The 24,304-nt window shown below is 41.5% G+C and overlaps 1 protein-coding gene across 3 annotated transcripts in view; it reads left to right on the plus strand.

Moving 5' to 3' along the window:
- zbtb7c (zinc finger and BTB domain containing 7C) overlaps nt 1-24,304 on the plus strand; it is a 279,530-nt gene that overhangs the window by 149,622 nt on the left and 105,604 nt on the right. The window contains exon 1 of one of the 3 annotated variants that reach the window (XM_062972571.1): nt 20,568-21,043. The exons of the other annotated variants lie outside the window; for them this stretch is intronic. The gene's annotated coding sequence lies outside the window, so the exon portion shown is untranslated. Of the gene's footprint in view, nt 1-20,567; nt 21,044-24,304 lie in introns of those variants that run through there. 3 annotated transcript variants of the gene reach the window in all.

The raw sequence follows: 24,304 nt of genomic DNA on the forward strand, positions 1-24,304 counted from the left end.
TTGGATCAGCTTCACTCACTCATTCTTTGCTCTGCTTATCAGTTCCATTTCAAGTTGAGAAAAATCTGATTCGGTACAACTAGCGGAACATTTCATTTCACTCAAGGATGGATGTGATTCTTTTGGCACAGGCAACTTCTCACATTTTGTCTTGACTACTTATACTTGTGACTGACTGAGAAGCAAAAGATCCTGTTAGCTAGAAATAAAAAGCATGTCAGATGTCTTTGTTAGTCTGTTTGCCTGTCTGAGAACAAGAGTTGTCTCTTTAGAAGAATATGTAGAAGCTTATTTTACTTATGACTTTTGTATTCATGGGGGATATATTTCCAGACTGCGTTGGGTACACAAAGGCAAACTCTTTCGGAGCAAATATTGCCAAGAAAACCCTGCGATAGGTTTACTTTAGAATCTGCATGAATTAGAGACAAATTGATGGCAAATGTCAACAAAAATAACAAGAACTTTCTTAAGAAACAAGAATGCAATAAAATGCAAGCACAACAAAGGACTTGTAATGCTCATGTTACCAGTCAGTGGTAAGTCAGCATCAGAGCTTAGAAACATCTTATGATAGTAAAAAAACCTAGTTTGTTGGCTCTTCCGTTGTGCCTTTGGAGAGTAATCACTTCATACATTCCTTTTGCTGCTCTCCTTCAATATTTGTCCTCCAGATCGCACCGCCACTTTATGATCCTGTCCTCTGTGGTTTTTACTCCTACTTCCTTTCTCACCTCGAGTTTTAATCTAGTATTCATGTGGCCCGCCCTTGGTTTTATTGTTCTTTGACCTTGTTTAATGTAGTGTATATTTTCTTTTATTGTGTTGTTTAATGTGCTATGATTTGTTGTTCTATTATATTTTGTTATATTGTATTGTTCTGGGCATGGCCCCATGTAAGCCGCCCCGAGTCCCCATTGGGGAGATGGTGGCGGGGTATAAATAAAGTTTATTATTATTATTATTATTATTATTATTATTATTATTATTATTATTAATTCCCATTTTCCAATAAAGGATAACTACATTAGTTTATGATTGTGACTTAAAAGGATAATCTCATTCCTTCTGTGATGCAATGGTCTCTCCTTTACATTATTTTCACAGTTATAGATATGTGGCCTCATTAAATGCCTGTGGGAATAATATGGCATGCCTATTGTTCTTGTGGTTGTTATATCCCACTTTCTTCTCAGTTTGGTACTCAAAGAGGGATTATCACAGATTTTAAAAGTTCACAAAATATAAAAGTTAAAAAGAGATCAAACCATAAAAATAATTAAAACCAGTTAAAATCACAAACAATTAAATACACAAACCATTACAAAGTGCCTCCTTTTTTTGTTCTAAGTGTTAACACAAGTGGCTAGAGTTGTCAACTGAATCAGGGAATGGGGCTCCTGTACTTTTAATTGATTACACAGAGGAGGGAATTTCAGCTGGTGTTGCTTGTCATGCAACCAGGGAACAAAGTCATACTTGTTTGAATTTCCTTTTGTATACAACCATGAAAGGTACAAGGTACCTGTCTCTTGCTTCACTTGGCAACACAATAGATCACAGGTGCATTTGAATTTGTATATGTTTTGATTTAAGGTGCATCTAAAAAGGTAAAGGTTTCCCCTGACGTTAAGTCCAGTCATGTCTGACTCTGGGGGTTGGTGCTCATCTCCATTTTTAAGCCGAAGAGCCGGTGTTGTCCATAGACACCTCCAAGGTCATGTGGCTGGCATGACTGCATGGAGCGCCGTTACCTTCCCGCCGGAGCAGTATCTATTGATCTACTCACATTGGCATGTTTTCGAACTGCTAGGTTGGCAGAAGCTGGAGCTAACAGCGGCCACTCACACTGCTCCCGGGGTTTGAACCCGGGACCTTTCGGTCTCCAACTTAGTGCTTTAATGCATTTCACCACCGGGGCTCCAAGGTGCATCTACACAGTAGAATTAATGCAGCTTGACCCCACTTGAACTGCCATGGCTCAATGACGTGGAAGTGTGGGAGTTGTAGTTTTTCAAGAATGCTGATGCTTCATCAAACTATACACTCGCCCCTTCAAGGATTCCATAGCTGTGTGCAATGTCTGTTCAAGTGCTATCAAACTGCATTAGTTCTACAGTGTGAATGCAACCTTGGTTTTCAGTTTAGTTTCTTAGCTGCTTTCTCAAAGCTTTTACCACAATATCAGGCAGCTATAAGAATATAACTATTGTTCTCCTTTACATTATTTTCAGTATATTAAGTATAACTATAAGACAGTTCGGAAGCTCCAAATGGTCCAAAGGGCAGCAGCCAGACTTCTCACCGGAGTGGCACACAACTCCACCGCTACATCAGCTCCACTCCCCAGAGACATTAGATCAGCCCTCTTCCTCCTAATTTTCCATAAGAGAGTAAAAACATGATTCTGTTACCAAGCCTTTGGAGAACCTGTGCAATAATCAGATATGGAGTGACATGTTATGACTATAGGAATGACCCAGTTTACGCTTGTGGATTATGTGATCAATTGTGATCGTATTGGTTTTTTAAATGTCTCTAATTGTTTTAATTGTATTTTATCATTTTGTGTTAAATGTCCATTTTAATTTTGTATTGTTGTTAAGGCATCGAATAGCTGCCTATATGTAAAGACGCCTTGAGTCCCCTTCGGGGTAGAGAAAGGTGGGACAGAAATATGGTAAATAAATAAATGTTTTCAAAAATGGCTTTTTGAGCAGCGGGATTAGGTGCCTCTGGTGGCCTAGGGGATAAAAGCCTTGTGATTTGAAGGTTGGGTTGCTGACCTGAAGGTTTCCAGGTTCAAATCCCACCCAGGGAGAGCGCGGATGAGCTCCCTCTATCAGCTCCAGCTCCATGCAAGGACATGAGAGAAGCCTCCCACAAGGATGGTAAAAACATCAAAACATCCGGGCGTCCCCTGGGCAACATCATTGCAGATGGCCAATTCTCTCACTCCAGAAGCAACTCTGGTTGCTCCTGACATGGAAAAAAATAAAGCAGCGGGATTGACTTCTCCATCCCCAATTCAGCTTAAATGCAGATATCAAGCTCTGCTAAACGTGCATAAAATCTACATCTTGTTATGCTGAGAAAGACTGTGTGTTTATAATGATGCAATGTGACTGCCTAAGCAATGGCCATTTACTGCCTGGACCATGCCCAATTTTTCTACATAAGGATGATCCTCTTCCCCATTGGATCTCTATTTTGGTCTAAAAACATTTCTTTTCCTACTGTGCATTCTCTGACTAGGAGCACTTTCAAGACATTATCTGGAAGAATAGGGGGCGGAGGTGGTGGTGCGGAATCAGGTCGATTGGTTATTTTACTTTGGTAGGAACAATATTAAAGTATTTTCCTGAAGCTAAAATGAGGAAAGAAAGACTGAAGGGAGGGGGATGGAAACATGTATTGCCATATTTCTAAGTATTACAAGATATTTAGTACAGCACAGGAAGACAAACCCACATCTTTCCAAAAGATTCTGGCCCCTTCATGTTGGCTTACTGGTGTTTCCTGGTCAGTGGTGGTCACTGTGAACATATGTTCTTGGACTTAGCATGGAACTGTGGATAATAGTGAAAACTGTGGATATTAGTTTTTTTGGTACAGGAAATTATGACCCATCTTTTCCCCCATCCCCTATGAAAACTGTACAGACAGTCAAGCAACTGAAAAAAAATATTGTTCATATCTTTTCCCAGCCATAAACTACAAGATTTGTGCAACAAGATCAGTAATACAAGTTTTCCTGTTTCACATTACAGCTTTCAATGCATGGCCATGATGCTATGAAGGATTCCAAAACCCATCTGCCTTGTGGTAGAAGCCCAACTTGTTTTCATATCTGAATTACATTTATTTTTTTCAAACAACATGATTAGTTTACTGTATATACTAGTGCATAAGCTGACCTCTTATATAAGTTTAGGGTAGGTTTGGAGGCTAGATTCATGAGCAGTGGATACGTTGAGGGTCCTTCCCAAGCTTTCAGACCTTCCAAAAACTTTCAAAAGTTTTTGACTGAAGTTTCTAGGGTTATAAATGAGTATATGCCAGGCATGAGAAAACTTGGGCCTTCCAGGTGTTTTGGACTTCAACTCCCACAATTATCCAATGCATACTAGAAACCTTAATGCATCTAAAGTGCCCTACATGTATCAGAAATATCCAGTGTGCATTAGAAATATACAATGTGCATTGGAACCCCCATTGCTGGTGCTACAAAGTCCAAAACACCTGGAGGGCTGAAGTTTGCCCATGCCTGGTATATACAATGAGTTGGAATTTCAGCATAAACATAGCTCCAGAATTAGCCATATTAAATTGTTGATTAATTCAATGTGAGGACATGTCAAATTGCTAACAGATCTTGCATTTCCTAACTGGTTCCATACCCGGTACCTAGTTATTTGTGTCGCTCCTAAGGAGTGATGTGACCCAAGGATGCTGGATGTGGATGCCAAGACAGCCACCATGGAATTGTCCCCAGCTTTTCCCTCCTGCAAATCTGATGGCCTGAAGCAGAGCCTCACAAGCACAGCACTCAGGCAGGATTTCCATAGAGGAGGAAAGGCTTGGTGAGACACTCGGCCACTGATTAACCCAGCCGGGACCAATTTGAAAAAGCAAGGGGAAAGTTTAATCAGCAGGGCTGCGAGCTGAGGGCATGCTGGTCTGTTCATTTCTTGAGGCTATTTTTGGTTCCCCCAGGTTATCGTCATAGGGAACAGAAAAGAAAAAAGGTATCTGAGAATAACTGAATGTAAGAAGAGCCATGCTGGGCCTAGTCCATTGGCCAACCACTTACTTATTGGACAGCAACAAGTAGAAAGCAAGTCTAATTGTACCCTTGACTTGTATTCCCCAACAACTGATATACAGAGAAACACTTACTAATGGAATGATTTTGAGCTCCCTGATACCTCCAACTATCCAGAATTGGCATGGACAGTCCCAATTAATCCTCTGTTGTCCCACTTTTTCAGTTGCATTTAAAGTATTCCAGGTTTTTTTTTCTCCTCCTCCTTTCACATTTTGTCCTCAACTTATTTCTGCAAACTGAATTAAAAGTGCAAAAGTAGTTTGCAGTAGTTGGTAGATTAAGAAAATTACAGTACAGTAGCGTCTCACTTATCCAACTTTCACTTATCCAACATTCTGTATTATCCAACTGTCCTGTTTTGTCTTTCAAGAACAGCCTTAAAACACTGTGGTAAGTAAATGAAAACTGCTTTACTTCAGCAAAAAAATAAAGAACAGGACACTCAGTGGAATACTGCAAAAGAAAGGAAGGGCATCTTAGGGCAAACACAGTTCTTAGTCTCTGATAAATTCCCAAATCAAATAGCAGTCTTATTTTAGACAAAGAAACAGCAATAAATCCTTAGGAGCAGTTTCCCAGATGCAGACTCGAAGCAAGCACAAGGGGAGTGAAGGCTTAGGCATTAGAGACAGTTTGTTACCAGCAAAAGTTGGCTGCACCTGCTTCTGCTTTATAGCCCTGAGTCCCCTCACAGCTGCTAGAGCAGTTCCCAATTACTCAGCTGCATTTCTGGCAGCAATTCTAGCTGAACGATGCCTCTGTTCTGTTTCCTTTCGCCTCTCCTGAAACGTGGATACAGTAGAGTTTTGCTTATCCAACATAAACGGGCCAGCAGAACGTTGGATAAGCGAATATGTTGGATAATAAGGAGAGATTAAGGAGAAGCCTATTAAACATCAAATTAGGTTATGATTTTACAAATTAAGCACCAAAACATCATGTTATACTACAAATTTGACATAAAAAGTAGTTCAATACGCAGTAATGCTATGTAGTAATTACTGTATTTACGAATTTAGCACCAAAATATCATGATGTATTGAAAACACTGACTACAAAAATGCGTTGGATAATCCAGAAGGTTGGATAAGCGAGTGTTGGATAAGTGAGACTCTACTGTACTTGCAAAATCTCCTCAGGTTCCAACTGCCCCTCTGATTCATGAACACTTTCCTGATCCCCTTCCTCTTCTGAAGAAGAGGAATCCCTAATACCAATGCAGTCTGCCTTTTAGTAGTCAATGTTTTTGTAGTCAGTGTTTTCAATACATTGCTATGTTTTGGTGCTAAATTTGTAAATAGAGTAATCAATAACGTTACCATGTATTGAACTGCTTTTTCTGCTGATTTGTTGTAAAACATGATGTTTTGATGCTTAATTTGTAAAATCATAACATAATTTGATGTTTAATAGGCTTTTCCTTAATCCCTCCTTATTATCCCACATTTTCGCTTATCCAACGTTCTGCTAGCCCGTTTATGTTGGATAAGTGAGACTCAACTGTACATAAAAAAGACCTCAAGAGTTTATGTTCGACACTATATTTCTATTGATGCAACCTAGAATTGCATTGACCTTTTTTTTTATCTGCCACACTCTGATGTTGCTTGGCCATGCATGCTTCCAGTCTCCACCTGTGAAATGTTGGACGGTATGTCCTGTCGTTGCAATTTTGTGCAAATCTACAGCCATCTCCCTCTCAAGAGAAGTCTGGGTGGGTGGGTTGGTTGAAAGCGAGGGTGTGAAAGCAGCTACCGAAGGGTGTGCCCCTTTTCAGGCTGATATAACAGGAATGCCAGTGGGAGGCACTTTTCTTTTCTTCTGCATTTACAAGGCTGGGTGGATTGGCATTTACTGGACACTGCCCAAGTTTTGCTGGTACCTTATCTGGGCCTGGGCATATGGTTTGCACTGGCTTTTCTGATTAAAGTGCCCAGACACTCCTTAGAAAACCCAGGAGTCAGAGGAGGTGCTGATAGTAGTTTGGGTGTGGGGTTTTAAGAGAAGGTGGGAAAGGATGGTCTAAAACCAAAGTATTCTAAAAGATTTTTTTTAAAATGTTCCAGGCATTTGACGTCTGCAATTAAACCAGAGCCTCACCCAACTTGCTTTTTATTCATCATTCGAATGTGCTCACATTTCAGCAGTCCTGTTCTTAATGAATCAAAGACTTTTATCAAGGATCAAGTTGCAACTGTTGTAATTAGTGTTCTTTCTTAGTGTCGTTGCTCGAAATGCTGGAAATGTTGTTGATAAGGACTGGGGTTCTACATCATGGTTTACCTTTCATCATGTAAAGGGATCAATTTATTTATTTATTTTATTTACTGTTTTTATATACTGATTTTCTCACCCCAGGGGGGACTCAAAACAGTTCACAATATAATAATGGCAAAATTCAATGCCTAACATACATATAAAACTAAACATATAACTATGCATTAAAATATATAAGACCATTAAACATAAGATATAAACAACATTTAGGCATGAAGACATAGAATTAAAAATACCTAATATAAACATTAACATCACATGATCCAAAATCGTAGACCTTGGCCATTCCAATTGTCCATAGTCAGGCCCGTAGCCAGGATTTTGATTCGGGGGGGGGGGGGGGGGGCTGAGTCTGAGTGGGGTCTACCCTAGCAAACCTTTTGTATCGTTATCCCAATACCCCCATGCGTATGGGATATATTGAGCATGTTGATCAGATCATGAAATGAATAAACATAACAGTTTAAATAATAAATGAAAGACCTTCTCGTGGACCAACCTGAGAATTTCGGGCGGGGGGGGGGGGTGAAGCCCCTCAAGTCCCTCCCCTTCCCAGCTACATGCCTGTCCATAGTAATGTTGTAGAAATACAATGGAATCTTCTTGGTGAACTGCTAAATTATCTTAGCACCAGCAATTGTGTTCCAATGCACACTGTATATTTCTGATTCATGTAAGGCACTTTAGATGCATTAATGCTTCTAGTATGCATTGGAGATTTGTAATGAGCTTTGGACACCTCTCATGCAACTGGTGTCAGGACCCAGGCTGCAGAGCACCAATAACCATACGCAGAGGCCAGAATCTATCTAATATCTTTATTAAAGAAATATATAAAGTCAATAAAAACAAGTGTAGGATATAGTTCAGAAGTAGACCTTTCAGGAAAGGTCAAATATAGTCCAGGGAAACAATGTCCAATATGAGATATTAAAGTCCAAAGTTGTAATCCAATAACCGAAACACACACTTGCCAAGCAAAGTGAGGGGAAATGACAAAGGTTCTTTAGTCCATGGAACTTGATGCAAGGCTGGAGAAATAACTAGATTCTTGGCAAACAAGGCTTGATTCAAGGTAACAAGAAGCGAGGAGCAAAAACAGGGTCCGTGGCGAAATCCGTGGCGAGGTCCGGGGAACAAGGCAGGGCTGGGACGAGAGCAAGGTCCTGGAAACTGGAGTAGCGTAGTCCACACACAATCTACTCATGAAGTTGACGAATTGACTCCGCAAGGAATCCTTGTGGCCAAACACCTATATAGGATCTTGTTTTCCCGCCAGAGAACACTTTCTCTGGGGAACAAGAAACGAAACCTATTCTGTGTCCAGATGCAGGACTCCTTAAACTTTCCCAAGGGAAACAGACTTAATCATCTAATTGTCTGGCAGCGATCCTGGCGCTTCGGCGAGTCGCCTCCCTAGCGTGTCTATCTTGATTATAATAAAGGCAGCGAGAAAATGGGGGAGATTTCGGCTCAAGGCTTGTTTGACTGTCTTCTTGTGGGCAAACATCCTGCAGCTGCAAGGGCTCTAAATCTGGCAGAAACGGTGGGAAACCCAAATTCTCCTCTTCATCTGCCACAACAGTACTAGGAACGGGACTACATGGCCCATGAGACATCACAACTGGGGACTTCTCACGTGCATTGAGCATGTTGCACACACATTGGGGATTAGTGATCTAATTTGGTATGTATCATGCACATTGGAGAATTTTCATGTGCATTGAGCATTTGTGATGTTTGGGCACACCTGATATGTAGTGACATTTCTGGTGCATACTGGGGGAAAATGTGGGATGATGGTGATGGTGGTGGCGATGATGATGATGATGATGATGATAACAACAGCAACAGCAACAACAACAACTTTATTTATACCCCGTCACCATCTCCCAGAAGGACTCAGGGCAGCTTCCAGAAGCTCATACAGCACCATAATACATAAAAATAGAGGTAAAATTACATCACATATTAAACAGCAGTTAAGATAATAACAACACATTACAAAAAGTCCAATTTAAAAATCAATAACACACAGAACAAATTGCCATAAACCAATAATACAGCACCCCTGATAGAATAATAATCATAATCAAAGGGAGACCTTGCTGCTTGGGGATTATGGGTGATGCAGTCCAACTAATCTGGAGAATGGAATTGAGAAAGCTTTTCTGAAGCAGAAGTTGTCCCAATGTAAATTCCAAAACTATATTGTTTTCAGGGCAGAAAAAGTATGGTGGGACAACTTTCATCCCATTCTGAAAGTATGTTTATTTGTCTCTTTCTGGAAATCTCAGACCAGCGAATTTGTTTTCAGAATAATTTATTTAGGTTTCTTTGCAGGCTGTTGGATGTCTAGATCTGTGGCACATCTCCCAGTTTTGACACTGGAGAATATCACATTGGTTGTCAGGTTGGTTCTGTTATGAGAGTGCCAAGATCAAGTTCACCAGTCTAGTCAAGAGATTAAACAATATTTCTTTTTATTTATTACTAGCTTGGGGGCCCGGCGGTGCCCGGGTTATTTCAGAATGGAATTGTTTGCCTTTGTTCCAAGTTTAGTCTCGATCCAGTGTCAGTTGTCTTCAATTGGTATGGGTGAACTACAACTCCCATATGTAAGTCCATGGTCCATCCCCCTCCAAATAGCGCCAGGATGTAAAGTAGGTCATGGGGACGCAATGTGTCAAGTTTGATCTTGATCAGTCATTGGTGTGGGTTGCAGTGGTCTGAGGAAGTGAGTGAAGGTACTGTAAATCCCATCTTCCCTGGTCAGTTGTTTCCTCAAACGGCAGGAGGACTTAAAGCTGGCCACATTGCACTTGTGTGTCAAGTTTGGTACAGTTTCATCATTCATGGGCATCACAGTGGTCTGTGGAAGGTGAATTGGATGAAGGTACTGGAAATCCCATCATCCTTGGTGCATTCTCCTGCAAACCACACCAGGACATAAATTGTGTCACATTGCACCTGTGTGTCAAGTATGGTACTGTTTCATCTTTCATGGGTATCACAGTGGTCCATGGGAGGTGAATTGGGTGAGGGTACTGCAAATCCCATCATCCATGGCCCACCCTGCGCCAAACTGGACCAGGGCGTAAAGGGGGCCACATTGCACCTGTGTGTCAAGTATGGTACAGTTTCATCATTCATGGGAATCACAGTGGCCTGTGGGAGGTGAATTGGATGAAGGTACTGCAAATCCCATCGTCCTTGGTCCATCCTCCCCCAAACTGCTGCAACATATAAAGTGTGTCATTTGGGATATATATACCAGATTTGGTTCAGTTCTGTCATATGTAGCAGTTGCTGTGGTCTCAAGAAGCGAGTGAAGGTACTGCATGTCCCATCTGTGTGCCAAGTTTGGTCCAGTTCCGTCACTGGTGGGCATCGCAGTGGTCTGTGGGAATCGTAGCGATTGAAAGTACTACATATCCCATCACGCATGGCCCATCATCCTGCAAACGGCACCAGGACATAAAGCGCATCATGGGGTAGGCTCTCTGGAATTGTGGGAGTTGGAGTCCAAAACACCTGCCCAAGTTGGCCCATGCCTGGTTTAAAGGCTTCCATACAATCCTAGAGTTAGAAGGGGGCCCCAAAGGCCATCTAGTCGAACCCCTTTCTGCCATGGAGGAAGACACCATCCAAGCCTTCCCGACAGATGGCCATCCAGTCATAAATACGATTGGGAGATAGAGAGAGTCCTAGATTTGAAAGGGGTCTCTGAAGGTCATCCAGTCCAGCCCCTTCTGCTGTAAAGGAAGACACCATCCAAGCCCTCCTGACAGATGGCCATCCAGTCATACATACGATTGGGAGATAGATAGAGTCCTAGATTTGAAAGGGGTCTTTGAAGGTCATCCAGTCCAGCCCCTTCTGCCACAAAGGAAGAGACCATTCAAGCCCTCCCGACAGAAGGTCATTCCAACCATACATACCATTGAGACATTTATTTATTTATGTATTTATTTAATTCTGATATTTCTCCCCCGCCTTTCTGCAATGGACCCGAAGTGGCTTGCAAGGTCATTAAGCCACGTGCTAACATCCACCATATAAATAAAACATAAAAGTAATGTCAAGCAATAGTAGTATAAATAAGAAATAGCAGGGTTCAGTGGGGCAGGTGAACTACAACTCCCATATGCAAGTCCATCATCCATGGTCCATCCCACTCCAAACAGGGCCCGGATGTATAGTAGGCCATGGGGACTGTATGTGTCAGGCCTGTTAGAGTGAGTAGGCCAAAGCCTGCTGTGTGGTAGTTTTTTGCCTCAGTAAAAACTGGGGGGGGGGGGGGGGGAGTAAACGATCCTTAAAAGGAAAGAATAAAAAGATAGTCATTATTTTCTCTTTAGTCTGCTGTGAATAGTATTTACGTACTGCCGCCTTACCTTGTTGAAGGAGAGTGCTGTATCCAAAAGACACAGGCAAAAGCTGCTCTGTTTGGAACCATGGGGAACAGGGAAGATGGCTGCCTCTTTTGCGGCCTAGCACAATGGAGCCAGGCTGCAAGGCCTGAAACGTGTTAGCAAAATGATCAAAGGAGGCTTGGATTGGGGCTTTAGGGGCTAGAAGTGTTCATAAGCATATTGTTAAAAAGATAATAACTATGTTCTCTGCTGTCTTTTGAGGCAAGTAGGGCCTTACAAAGAAGTTGAAAGCTGAGGCAAGATGGCGTCTTCCTTTTCGGCCTAGCAGCGAGGGGCCAGCCTGGAAGGCCTTAAACATGTCAGCAGAGGGGCCAAAGGGGGCCATCCGTTGTCAGTGGGTTCATGGGGTGATGTGTGTCAAGTTTGGTCCAGGTCCGGCCTTTCTGGTGGTGGCAGTGGTGTTTTGGATTACCAAAGTGTAGGCCGAGGCTGTTAACGCTCCCAAAGCTAGCATCGTTCTGAGGAGAGAAGTAGGCCGAACGAAGCCAGTTGGTAGTAGTTTTTCCCTCAGCGATCCCAGTGGCCTGTGAAAGTGGCGGCCAATCAGAGCTGGCCCATATTCCGGCTGGCCAATTAGAAAGCTGATCCATATTCTGCGAGGCCAATCAAAACGCGAGCACATATTCCGCCAGGCCAATCAAAACGCTGATACATACTCCGATTTCACTTTTATTATATATATAGATATAGATTTAAAGTATTTATTGTTGTAGTAGAGTGCCTTCAAGTCATTTCTGACTTAGGGTTGCATCATGGGGTTTTCTTGGCCAGATGTGTATATGGGAGCATTGCTATTGTCTTCATCTGAGGCTGAGAGAGTGTGACTTATCCACAGCTGACTAGGCATTTGAACTCAGGTCTCCCAAATTTCCAGTTCAGCACTCAAGCCAATATACCATGTTGGCTCAAAGCATTTATATGCAACCTCATATCACAGGATCTCAGTGTAGCACACTAATAAAACCTGTTTACAGCCATGTACAGATAAAATATCTCTTATCCAGAATCAGAAATACTCCAGTATCCAAAACTGGGATTACTACCTCAGTCACATGACAAGAGATAGTGATCCCTTGGCTTTCTGGTGATTCGAAATACACACATTTTTGCTTTATGTCCAAAATTACTTTAAAGATCTTGTGTATAAATTACCTTCAGGCTATGTGTATAATGAATATGAGACATAATTGAAGGTTGTGTTTGGACTCCTAGAGATCCCATTATGTACGTATATACAAATATAGGTATTCCCAAATTCTCCCAAATCTATAGCCTGTAGAACAGCTTGAAATTTTAAACAGCAAAAAAAAGCAGATTCACATATTCAAAAATGACTTACTGAGAATATGTTTCTATCTGAACACTGCTTAATTACAACTTTTAGCTTGAAGGGTAAAGTAAAATCTTAAAGTAAATACATTACTAAGAATGTTTAGTATGGAAATTAAGACAACAAAGCTTGATGGTACTACTGTTTTCTATCAAATGTACTATGTTTGATTGCTAATGTAACATGCTTATATTTGTAACATAGTTGTGACATGTGATCTGAGAATATACAAAAATAAAAAACCAATTAAGAACAAAGATACTTTACAAAGAAAGAGGTATTGAGTTGAATAATGTGTGTGTTTTGTTGACATCAGTACCCCTTGTTGTGTAGATAACCTATGGAGGATTGATGATAGTTCTTAAAGCAAGCCTTTGGAACCCGGCAAGTTCATTCAAAGACATTTAATGGTTCCTAGACAGATAAATAGGTGGATTAATGCTTTCTTGTGATCTACTGAGGGTAAAGTTATAACCAAAGGAGTGGAGTTAATGCAGTGTGACACTTCTTTAACTGCCATGACTCACTACTATGGAGTTATGGGGATTTTAGTTTGGTGAGGACCAGTACATTTTTGGTAGAAAAAGCCAAAGACCTTGTACAACTACAGTTCCATATCACTGGGTCATGGGAGTTTAAATGGTGTCAAACTTCCTTAATTTTACAGCGTAGACCCACCCTTAGACATACCATGTTTCCCCGAAAATAAGACAGTGTCTTATATTAATTTTTGCTCCCAAAGATGCTCTAGGTCTTATTTTCAGGGGATGTCTTATTTTTCCATGAAGAAGAATTCACATTTATTGTTGAACAAAAAAATGAACATTTATTATATACTGTACAGTAGTTGTCATCACAAATCAGTATAATCAGACAAACTATGAATCCTATCAGGAATTTCTTGTTACTACCATTATTTCCATGTACAATAATCTATGGTATGTACATTTACCAATCCTGTAGGCTCAGGTGTTTTATTTGGCGGATATGCTTCCAAACAAAAACTTTGCTAGGTCTTACTTTTGGGGGAGGCCTTATATTTAGCAATTCAGCAAAACCTCTACAAGGTCTTATTTTCTGGGGATGTCTTATTTTAGGGGAAACAGGGTAGCTTCATCCTCTGATATAATTTAAGGGTGCATTTTGACTTTGGAAAAATTAAAAATGAACTAGTAGATCACAGGAAAGCATTAATCCATCTCTATTTCCATCTCTCTCTCTCTCTCCCAGGATGCCTCTACATTGTGGAATTAATGCAGTTTGACACCATTTGAACTGCCATGGCTCAATCCTATGGAATCATATTGTAGTTTGACAAGGTCTTCAACCACCTCTGCCAAAGAGTGCTGGTGCCTCACCAAACTGTAACTCCAAGGATTCTGTAGCATTGAGCCAGGGTAATTAAAGTGCTGTCAAACTGAATTAATGCAATTTCATGGGAGTTAAAGTTTTGGGGTGCATCGAAACTGTAGAATTAATACTATAAACAACAACAACAACAACAACAACAACTTTATTTCTATCCCGCCACCATCTCTCCATAGGGGCTTGGGGCGGCTTACAAAGGCACTCCAGAGCGCATCATATAACATAAAAGATACATAAGTCAATATCACATATTTATTTATTTATTATTTATTAGTGACATTTATATCCCACCCTTCTCACCCCGAAGGGGACTCAGGGCAGCTTACAAGTTATATGTACACACAATATATTATATTATTAACATGTCACAATATAAGCATTATATTTTACTATATTGTACTATACCACTATATTGCAATATTATTAGTAATATCATATGTAATATAAATATACAATTATAATAATGCACTATTATTATTATATTGTATTACATTATAATATTATTATCAATATTATATGTATACTAGCTGTGCCCGGCCACGCGTTGCTGTGGCGTTGTCTGGTGGTGTTGGTGAGAAATTGTTGAGGTAGTGGTGGCATTGAATGTCTGTTGTATGGTTGTCTTTATGTTTAGTATGCACACTGAAGTGGATTATATGGCAGTGTAGAGTCAAGATAATCCAGTTCAAAGCAGATAATATAAGATTCTAAATGGGTAATATAGCTGTGTGGAAGGGCCTTGAGTCTACACTGCCATATAATCCAGTTAAAATCTGATAATCTGTGGAAGAAGCCTAAGTGAGGCCTAACTGTGCCTGTCCCCTGGGCTGAGTAGGTTGTTAGCAGACCAAGTGGGCAGAGCTTAGCCTTCAAACTGGCAGCAATTGGATAAAAACTATTATTCCTCTCCCTGTAATTAGGACTTTTCTTTTCTTTTTGTTGTATCAACCTAGAGCCGTGAATGATGGGTTGTGTTGTCAAATTTCAAGGTTGGGGGGCCTGTAGTTTTGTTGTTTTGTCCGCTGCCCTGATGCCATCACTCTTTTATATATAGATAGATACAATCTATATATAAAAAAGGGTAATGAAATTTCGGCCTAGGACAAAACAACAAAACTACACATCCCACAAACACTAAACTTGGCAGCACAACCCCTCATCTATGCCTCTACGTTCATACAACTAAAGAAAAGAAAAATAAAGTCCTAATTAGGGGGAGAGGAATAATTGTTTTTATCCAATTGCTGCCATTTAGAAGGCTAAGCTCCGCCCACTTGGTCTCCTAGCAACCCACTCAGCCCAGGGGACAGGCTGAGTTAGGCCTCACTTAGGCCTCTTCCACACTGCCTATAAAATACAGATTAGCAGATTTGAACTGGATTATATGGCAGTGTAGACTCAAGGCCCTTCCACACAGCTATATAACCCATTTATAATCTTATATTATCTGCTTTGAACTGGATTATTTTGACTCCACGCTGCCATATAATCCACTTCAGTGTGCAATCGGACACAACTGGACTTAATGTCAGGAGAAAACCTTTACCTTTTACCTTAACTACCACCAATTCCTCAATACAGTAGAGTCTCATTTATCCAACATAAACGGGCCCGGCAGAATGTTGGATAAGTGAATATATTGGATAATAAGGAGGCATTAAGGAAAAGCCTATTAAACATCAAATTAGGTTATGATTTTACAAATGAAGCACCAAAACATCATGTTAGACAACAAATTTGGCAGAAAAAGTAGTTCAATACGCAGTAATGCTATGTAGTAATTACTGTATTTATGAATTTAGCACCAAAATATCACGATGTATTGAAAACATTGACTACAAAAATGCGTTGGATAATCCAGAACGTTGGATAAGCGAGTGTTGGATAAGTGAGACTCTACTGTATATAAATACAATATATTATACTAGCTGTGCCCGGCCACGCGTTGCTGTGGCTTAGTCTGGTGGTGTTGGTCAGTCTACATTAGGTTGTATTTATGCTGTGACCTCCACCCTTCTTTATACTCACATTAGTAGTAGTATTTGAAGTCTGTTACCTTCTTCAATTTTTGTGTTGATTGATAATTGGTTGAGATCCCTGTTCTCTTTGGTTTGTTGTTAGTTGCAATGTCTGTTTCTGCTGAGTGTGGTTTATATTTTTATTGTGGTACAATAGTCCTTTTTTTGTTTTGCCTGTGTAGGTGTTTATTAATATTGTTGTTGTGGTGGTCATGAAGGTTGGATAAGTTAGATGCTACTGTATTGTTTTTTGGAGGCCCAGTGTAGCACTGACTGGCCTCTCAGCCTCAGTGCCTGGCTGTTTCTTGCCTGTGATGGTGTTGATTCTCGTTGCTGTTGTTGTTGTCATTGTTATTATTGTAATTGTTTTTTTGGAGGCCAAGTGTGAATGTAGTGATTGGGGAGGTGGATGAGTTGTGTTGTCAAATTTTGTATTTGTTATAGTCACAATGCGTTGTTGTGAGTTTTGTGGGTCCGGATTGTGGTTTTGTGGTGTAGTTGTGTTGTTACAACCGGGAGAAAAGGCTTTTGTGTTGTGTTGTCAAGTTTTGTATTTCTGGGGCGTTTAGTTGTGTTGTTATAGTCACGATGCACTGTTGTGAGTTTTGTGGGTCCGGATTGTGGTTTTGTGGTGTGGTTGTGTTGTTACAATCGGGAGAGAATGCTTTTATGTTGTTGCCAAGTTTCATATTTCTGGGGCATTTAGTTGTCTTGTTATAGTCATGATGCGTTGTTGTGAGTTTTGTGGGTCCGGATTGTGGTTTTGTGTTGTGGTTGTGTTCTTACAACTGGGAGGCAAGGCTTTTGCGTTGTGTTGTCAAATTTTGTATTTCTGGGGCGTTTAGTTGTGTTATAGTCACGATGCGTTGTTGTGAATTTTGTGGGTCCAGATTGTGGTTTTGTGGTGTGGTTGTGTTGTTACAACCGGGAGGCAAGGCTTTTGCGTTGTGTTGTCAAGTTTTATATTTCTGGGGTGTTTAGTTGTGTGCCAAGTTTCGTATTTCTGTGGTGTTTAGTTGTGTTGTTATAGTCACGATGCGTTGTTGTGAGTTTTATGGGTCCGGATTGTGGTTTTGTGGTGTGGTTGTGTTGTTACAACCTGGAGGGAAGGCTTTTGCGTTGTGTTGCCAAGTTTTGTATTTCTGGGGCGTTTAGTTGTGTTGTTATAGTCACAATGCGTTGTTGTGAGTTTTGTGGGTCCTGTGTGGTTTTCTGGTGTGGTTGTGTTGTTACAACTGGGAGGCAAGGCTTTTGCATTGTGTTGCCAAGTTTTGTATTTCTGGGGTGTTTAGTTGTGTTGTTATCGCATGATGCGTTGTTGTGAGTTTTGTGGGTCCGGATTGTGGTTTTGTGGTGTGGTTGTGTTGTTGTAACCTGGAGGCAAGCCTTTTGCATTGTGTTGCCAAATTTCGTATTTCTGGGATGTTTAGTTTTGTTGTTATAGTCACTGCGCAAACAACTTTATCATTTTATATATATAGACTAGCTGTGCCCGGCCACACGTTGCTGTGGCTTAGTCTGGTGGTGTTGGTCAGTCTACATTAGGTTGTATTTATGCTGTGACCTCCACCCTTCTTTATGCTCACATTAGTAGTAGTATTTGAAGTCTGTTACCTTCTTCAATTTTTGTGTTGATTGATAATTGCTTGAGATCCCTGTTGTCTTTTGTTTGTTGTTAATCATGATGTCTGATTCTGCTGAGTGCGGTTTACATCTTATTGTGGTACAATAGTCTTTTTGTTTTGTTTTGCCTGTGTAGGTGTTTATTATTGTTGTTGTAGTGGTCATGAAGGCTGGATAAGTTAGATGCTACTGTTTTGTTTTTTGGAGGCCCAGTGTAGCACTGGCTGGCCTCTCAGCCTCAGTGCCTGGCTGCTTCTTGCCTGTGATGGTGTAGATTCTTGTTGTTGTTGCCATTGTTATTATTGTAATTGTTTTTTTGGAGGCCAAGTGTGAATGTAGGGATTGGGGAGGTGGATGAGCACTGAATGGCCTTGTAGACTCAGTGCATGGCTGATTCTTGCCTGTGTAGGTGTTTATTATTAGTGGGTGAGTGGATGGATAGATGAGTGGATGGATAGATAGAGTGGGTGCTCTCCTTGTTTCCTTTATTCCTATGCTGTTCCCTTTCTCTGCTCCGATCCTGAGCTCGCTGATAAGAACACACTGGTCAGAAAGGAGGGTATTTATAACCGGATCAATGGTCTTTCTCTCCCTTTTGCTCTTGGCCTCTGGGCAGAGAGGGAGGGCTCTTGTCCTTGGCGTTCCTTCGCTTCCCTTCCCTCCCTCCTTCCTTCGTTCTATCCGTCCCAGCCTTTCCTGCCTGTGGAGCCCTGGAACTGGGTCAGTGGGTTGGATGGTGGGGAAAGGGAGAAGGAAGAGGCCTCTAATTGAAATGCATGGACTCCATGCCATGGGGTGCTGGGATTTGTAGTTTGCATCCAGTCCAACCCCTTTCTTTCTTTTTGTCATGGAGGAAGAACCCACCCAAACTTCTCAGACAGATGGCCATCCGGTTTAGTTGTGTTGTTATAGTCACAATGCATTGTTGTGAGTTTTTTGGGTCCAGATTGTGGTTTTGTGGTGTGGTTGTGTTGTTACAACCGGGAGGGAAGGCTTTTGTATTGTGTTGCCAAGTTTCGTATTTCTGGGGCGTTTAGTTGTGTTGTTATAGTCACGATGCTTTGTTGTGAGTTTTCTGGGTCCGGATTGTGGTTTTGTGGTGTGGCTGTGTTCTTACAACTGGGAGGCAAGGCTTTTGCATTGTGTTGTGAAATTTTGTATTTCTGGGGCGTTTAGTTGTGTTGTTATAGTCACGATGCGTTGTGAGTTTTGTGGGTCCAGATTGTGGTTTTGTGGTTTGGTTGTGTTGTTACAACTGGGAGGCAAGGCTTTTGCGTTATGTTGTCAAGTTTTGTATTTCTGGGGCGTTTAGTTGTGGTGTTATAGTCACGATGCATTGTTGTGAGTTTTTGGGTCCGGATTGTGTTTTGTGGTGTGATTGTGTTGTTACAACCAGGAGGCAAGGCTTTTGCGTTGTTTTGCCAAGTTTCATATTTCTGGGGCGTTTAGTTGTGTTGTTATAGTCCTGATGCGTTGTTGTGAATTTTGTGGGTCTGGATTGTGGTTTTGTGGTGTGATTGTGTTGTTACAACTGGGAGGCAAGGCTTTTGCATTGTTTTGTCAAATTTTGTATTTCTGGGGCGTTTAGTTGTGTTGTTATAGTCACAATGCGTTGTTGTGAGTTTTGTGGGTCCGGATTGTGGTTTTCTGGTGTGGTTGTGTTGTTACAACTGGGAGGAAAGGGTTTTGCATTGTGTTGTCAAGTTTTGTATTTCTGGGGCATTTAGTTGTGTGCCAAATTTCGTATTTCTGGGGCGTTTAGTTGTGTTGTTATAGTCACGATGCTTTGTTGTGAGTTTTGTGCATCTGGATTGTGGTTTTGTGGTGTGGTTGTGTTGTTACAACCAGGAGGCAAGGCTTTTGCGTTGTGTTGTCAAGTTTTGTGTTTCTGGGGCATTTAGTTGTGTGCCAAGTTTCGTATTTCTGGGGCGTTTAGTTGTGTTGTTATAGTCACGATGCATTGTTGTGAGTTTTATGGGTCCGGATTGTGGTTTTGTGGTTTGGTTGTGTTGTTACAACCGGGAGGGAAGGCTTTTGCATTGTGTCGCCAAGTTTCGTATTTCTGGGGTGTTTAGTTGTGTTGTTATAGTCACAATGCGTTGTTGTGAATTTTGTGGGTCCAGTGTGGTTTTGTGGTGTGATTGTGTTGTTACAACCGGGAGGCAAGGCTTTTGCGTTGTGTTGCCAAGTTTTGTATTTCTAGGGCATTTAGTTGTGTTGTTATAGTCATTATGTGTTGTTGTGAGTGTTGTGGGTCTGGATTGTGGTTTTGTGGTGTGGTTGTGTTGTTGTAACCGGGAGGCAAGGCTTTTGCATTGTGTTGCCAAGTTTCGTATTTCTGGGATGTTTAGTTTTGTTGTTATAGTCACTGCGCCCGCAACTTTATCCTTTTATATATATAGATTATTAGTATAGCATGAGCTGCAGCAAGACCAGCAGCTTAAGCGGCTGAGGGGCAAAAGGAAAGGGCCTGAGGCTGTTAGGAAGGGTGGGAGTTGAAGTCCAAAACACTCCCAGGGCCAAACTTTGTCTGTGCTTGCCATTTTGTCAACACTTTCATGAGGTCTGAACCTTTCTCTGTCAAAGACTGTGGGTGCCTCACCAAAGGACAGCTCCCAGGCTCCCTTCACTGTTCCAGTGGTGCCAAACTGCATTAATTCTGCAGTGTAGGCGCTCCCGAAGTCTTGGCTCAGTGGTGCGTGCGCTTGGATGGCCAAGGCAAAGAGGGAGAGAAAGGAGGAGGCAAAGCAAGCAAGAAAGCAAGCAAGCAAGAGAGCGGCTGCTTGGCAAGAGGGAAGGCTGGGCGGGTGGTGGCCGGAGGAGGGATCCGGGAGCCCCTTCCCCTCCCAGGCAGGTGGACCGGACAGTGGACGCAGCCCGGGGCCGGCTGCCAAATACATTCCCCTGGCGCGGTGGGAGGAGAGCTCTGCGCGCCGCTCCTGGAAGGGCTTAACTTTGCGCTTCCCAATGAGGCAGCACTCGCCTCGGGAGGAGGAAGAGGAGGAGGAGGAAGAAGAAGAGGAGGAGGAGGAGAAGGCGCCTGTGGGGACCTTCCTGAAGCAGAGCCTTGCCTTGGGAGACTGGGGTCTGCAGCAAGACCAGCAGCAGCAGCAGCAAGAACAGATACAGAGGAGGAACAAAAGGCAGAAGAAGAGTTGCACAGGTAGGTCGGGCGCCTGTCTCCTTGGCGCAACGCTTGGCTGGGTTTTCGGCTTTTCTTGCTCTCCTTCCAAAGGTTTTGAGGATCCCACTAGGCATTCTCTGTCTCCTCCTAAGCACCGAGGTTTGATTAATTAAAGACATGACTAACAATGGCTACAAGCCGGCCTGGAGAGACGTTAGAGGGGGGTCTCTTTTTCAGTCCGTGACAGACAACGCGTTCGGGCAAATGCTGCCCAGGGAAGCTAGGATTCCTTCCTTGGGTTGCTGTGAGTTTCCCGGGCTGTATGGCCATGTTCCAGAAGCATTCTCTCCTGACGTTTCGCCCACATCTATGACAGGCATCCTCAGAGGTTGTGAGGTCTGTTGGAAACCAGGCAAGTGAGGTTTATATATCTGTGGAAAGTCCAGGGTGGGAGAAAGGTGTGAGGTCTGTTGGTTTATATATACAGTAGAGTCTCACTTATCCAACATAAATGGGCCAGCAGAACGTTGGATAAGCGAATATGTTGGATAATAAGGAGGCATTAAGTGAGGTTTATATATCTGTGGAAAGTCCAGGGTGGGAGAAAGGTGTGAGGTCTGTTGGTTTATATATACAGTAGAGTCTCACTTATCCAACATAAATGGGCCGGCAGAACGTTGGATAAGCGAATATGTTGGATAATAAGGAGGCATTAAGGAAAAGCCTATTAAACATCAAATTAGGTTATGATTTTACAAATTAAGCACCAAAACATCATGTTATACAACAAATTTGACAGAAAAAGTAGTTCAATACACAGTAATTCTATGTAGTAATTACTGTATTCACTAATTTAGCACCAAAATATCATGATGTATTGAAAACATTGACTACAAAAATGCATTGGATAATCCAGAACGTTGGATAAGCAAGTATTGGATAAGTGAGACTCTACTGTATATCTGTGGGATCTCCAGATTGGGAGCAAGAACTCCTGCCTGTTGGAGGCAAGTGTGACTGTTGCAGTTGATCTCCTTGACTAGCATTGAATGGCCTTGCAGATTCAAAGCCTGGCTGCTTCCTGCCTGAGGGAATCCTAAATTGGGACTTTCCACAGATATATAAAACCCACGTGCCTAATTTCCAACAGACCGCACACCTCTGAGGATGCCTGCCATAGATGTGGGCGAAATGTCAGGAGAGAATGCTTCTGGAACATGGCCAGACAGCCTGGAAAACTCACAGCAACCCAGCGATCCAGTCCATGAAAAGCCTTCGACAACATATTGATTCCTTCCTTGTTGGTTTGTGACTTGGGTGCTTCCCAAACAAGGGTGCATTTGGGGTGAAAGTCAAGCTCCTGTAGGTATATGTGCGTGTGTGTGTGTGTGTGTGTATATATATATATATGAATATATATATATATATATATATATACACACACACATATATATATAGAGAGAGAGAGAGCTGTCCTACCACAGGAATAAGGAGACCAGACATAAGGGAAACTTCATTAATTGTTACCTATTTAATTCCTCTTATGGCGATACAAAAAGAGAAAGGGATAGAGAAACAACTCAATTTGTGCTCAACATTTTTTATAGCTTGGATTAGGGATATATTATACCATGGGTTTTTTGGCATTGCACTTTGAGTATTCCTTCTCCAACATGTTTAGGACCAAAAATGTTCTGCATTTTGGATTTTTTTTTTGTTTTGGACTCTGGGATCTTTGCACATCCATAATTAGATATCTTGGAGATCGGGCCCATCTCAATATGAAAATCCTTGATGTGTCACATAAACCTTATACCTGGAGCCTGAAGGTAGTTCTATATGCAATATTTTAAAAGTAACGTTGGGCATGAAATAAAGTTTGCAGAGACTGAACCATCAGAAAGCAAAGGCGTCACTCTCTCAGCCACCCATGTGGACAATTTTGGAATATTTTGGATTTTGGAACTCCAGATAATGCACATTCAACCTGAAATTGGACAGATGTTTGTATCGGTCTGTGCTAGTTGATAAGATTTGCATTTGGTTTCATAGGAGTCTGGTTTTGAACGAGGGTAAGCTGGTGTTGTTGTGTGCCTTTAAGTTGATTATGATTTATGGCAATTCTTTGGTGAATCTAGAATGGCGTTTGTTTGGCCAGGTTTGCTCAAAGTTGGTTTACCTTTGCCTTCTTCTGAGGCTGAGAAAGAGTGACTCACCCAAGATTTCCTAAACGTGTATCTGTGTTGATTTTAAAAAAAGAAATCTGGATTTTCAGACAAGTGTTAAATCTCAGCGTTGCACTGCTGGAAGCAATAGGTTCCAAAGGAAGAAACCTGCTACGGTTATGTCTGGAAAACAAGAAAGTGTCTTATAACTGAGGTGCCATTGTAATGTGAAACTCAGATTTGAATACCTAGTGAATGGCTTTGAGGAACTTTTGTGTGGCTTTCTTTGCAAATTGGATCCTGGGAAACCTAAGAGAAGACTCCAGACTGAAAGCATTGGCTTCTTCTCTTTTTCACTTCATAATCATGTACTTGCCTCCTTATAGGTAAGCTGTACTGAACTCAAGTAAATGCATTTAGGATTGCAAACTCAGTTTCTTGTCCTTGGAGCAAGTCACAAGGATTCTCTTGTGCATCACGGTGAAACGGAGGCCTATATTTCATGATAGTATGGGAAATATAGATAGCAATGCACTAGCCAATCTGTCAATTTATCTTCTTCAGTTTAATAGAGGACAGAATGAATATCATTGCTATTTTCCCCCGTTTCGATTGGTGCCTGTTTCTTTCAGAGCCATCTCAGGATATTGTGCTAGTTTGCCTTCCTGTTTAGTAAATAACTTTGAAAACATATTCTGTCCCATGAATGGAGTACAGAGCTTTTAAACAATCCATAAACTGTTTGGTTATGGCTCTCTTGAAGTCATGCCAAGATTAAGGATGCTGAACATTTTGGTCATCTTAAGTCTGCTCTGCATAGTCTTGGGATTTCTGAGCAGCAAATTGTCTTTTGAATTATTGCGTATGTACACGGGTGAGTCAAAATGTTTTGCCTCCTGTGTCAGAAAAATGTTGTGAATGAACATATAACAGCAGAAGTTGCTTCAGATCATAGCCCGAACTATCCTTTACACAAAACAACATAGGCTGTCTTTCAAAGGTCCAAAAAGTCAACCTATGTGGTTTCAGATTCAATGACTTGAATGACGTTAAAGCAGCATTAAAATCATGGGTCACAAGGCAAAACCCTGAATTTTTCCAAAATGGTTTTGATGCCTGGGTTAAATGATGGCGC

This window comes from Anolis carolinensis, chromosome 2 (genome assembly GCF_035594765.1).
Source record: "Anolis carolinensis isolate JA03-04 chromosome 2, rAnoCar3.1.pri, whole genome shotgun sequence".
Lineage (NCBI taxonomy): Eukaryota > Metazoa > Chordata > Lepidosauria > Squamata > Dactyloidae > Anolis > Anolis carolinensis.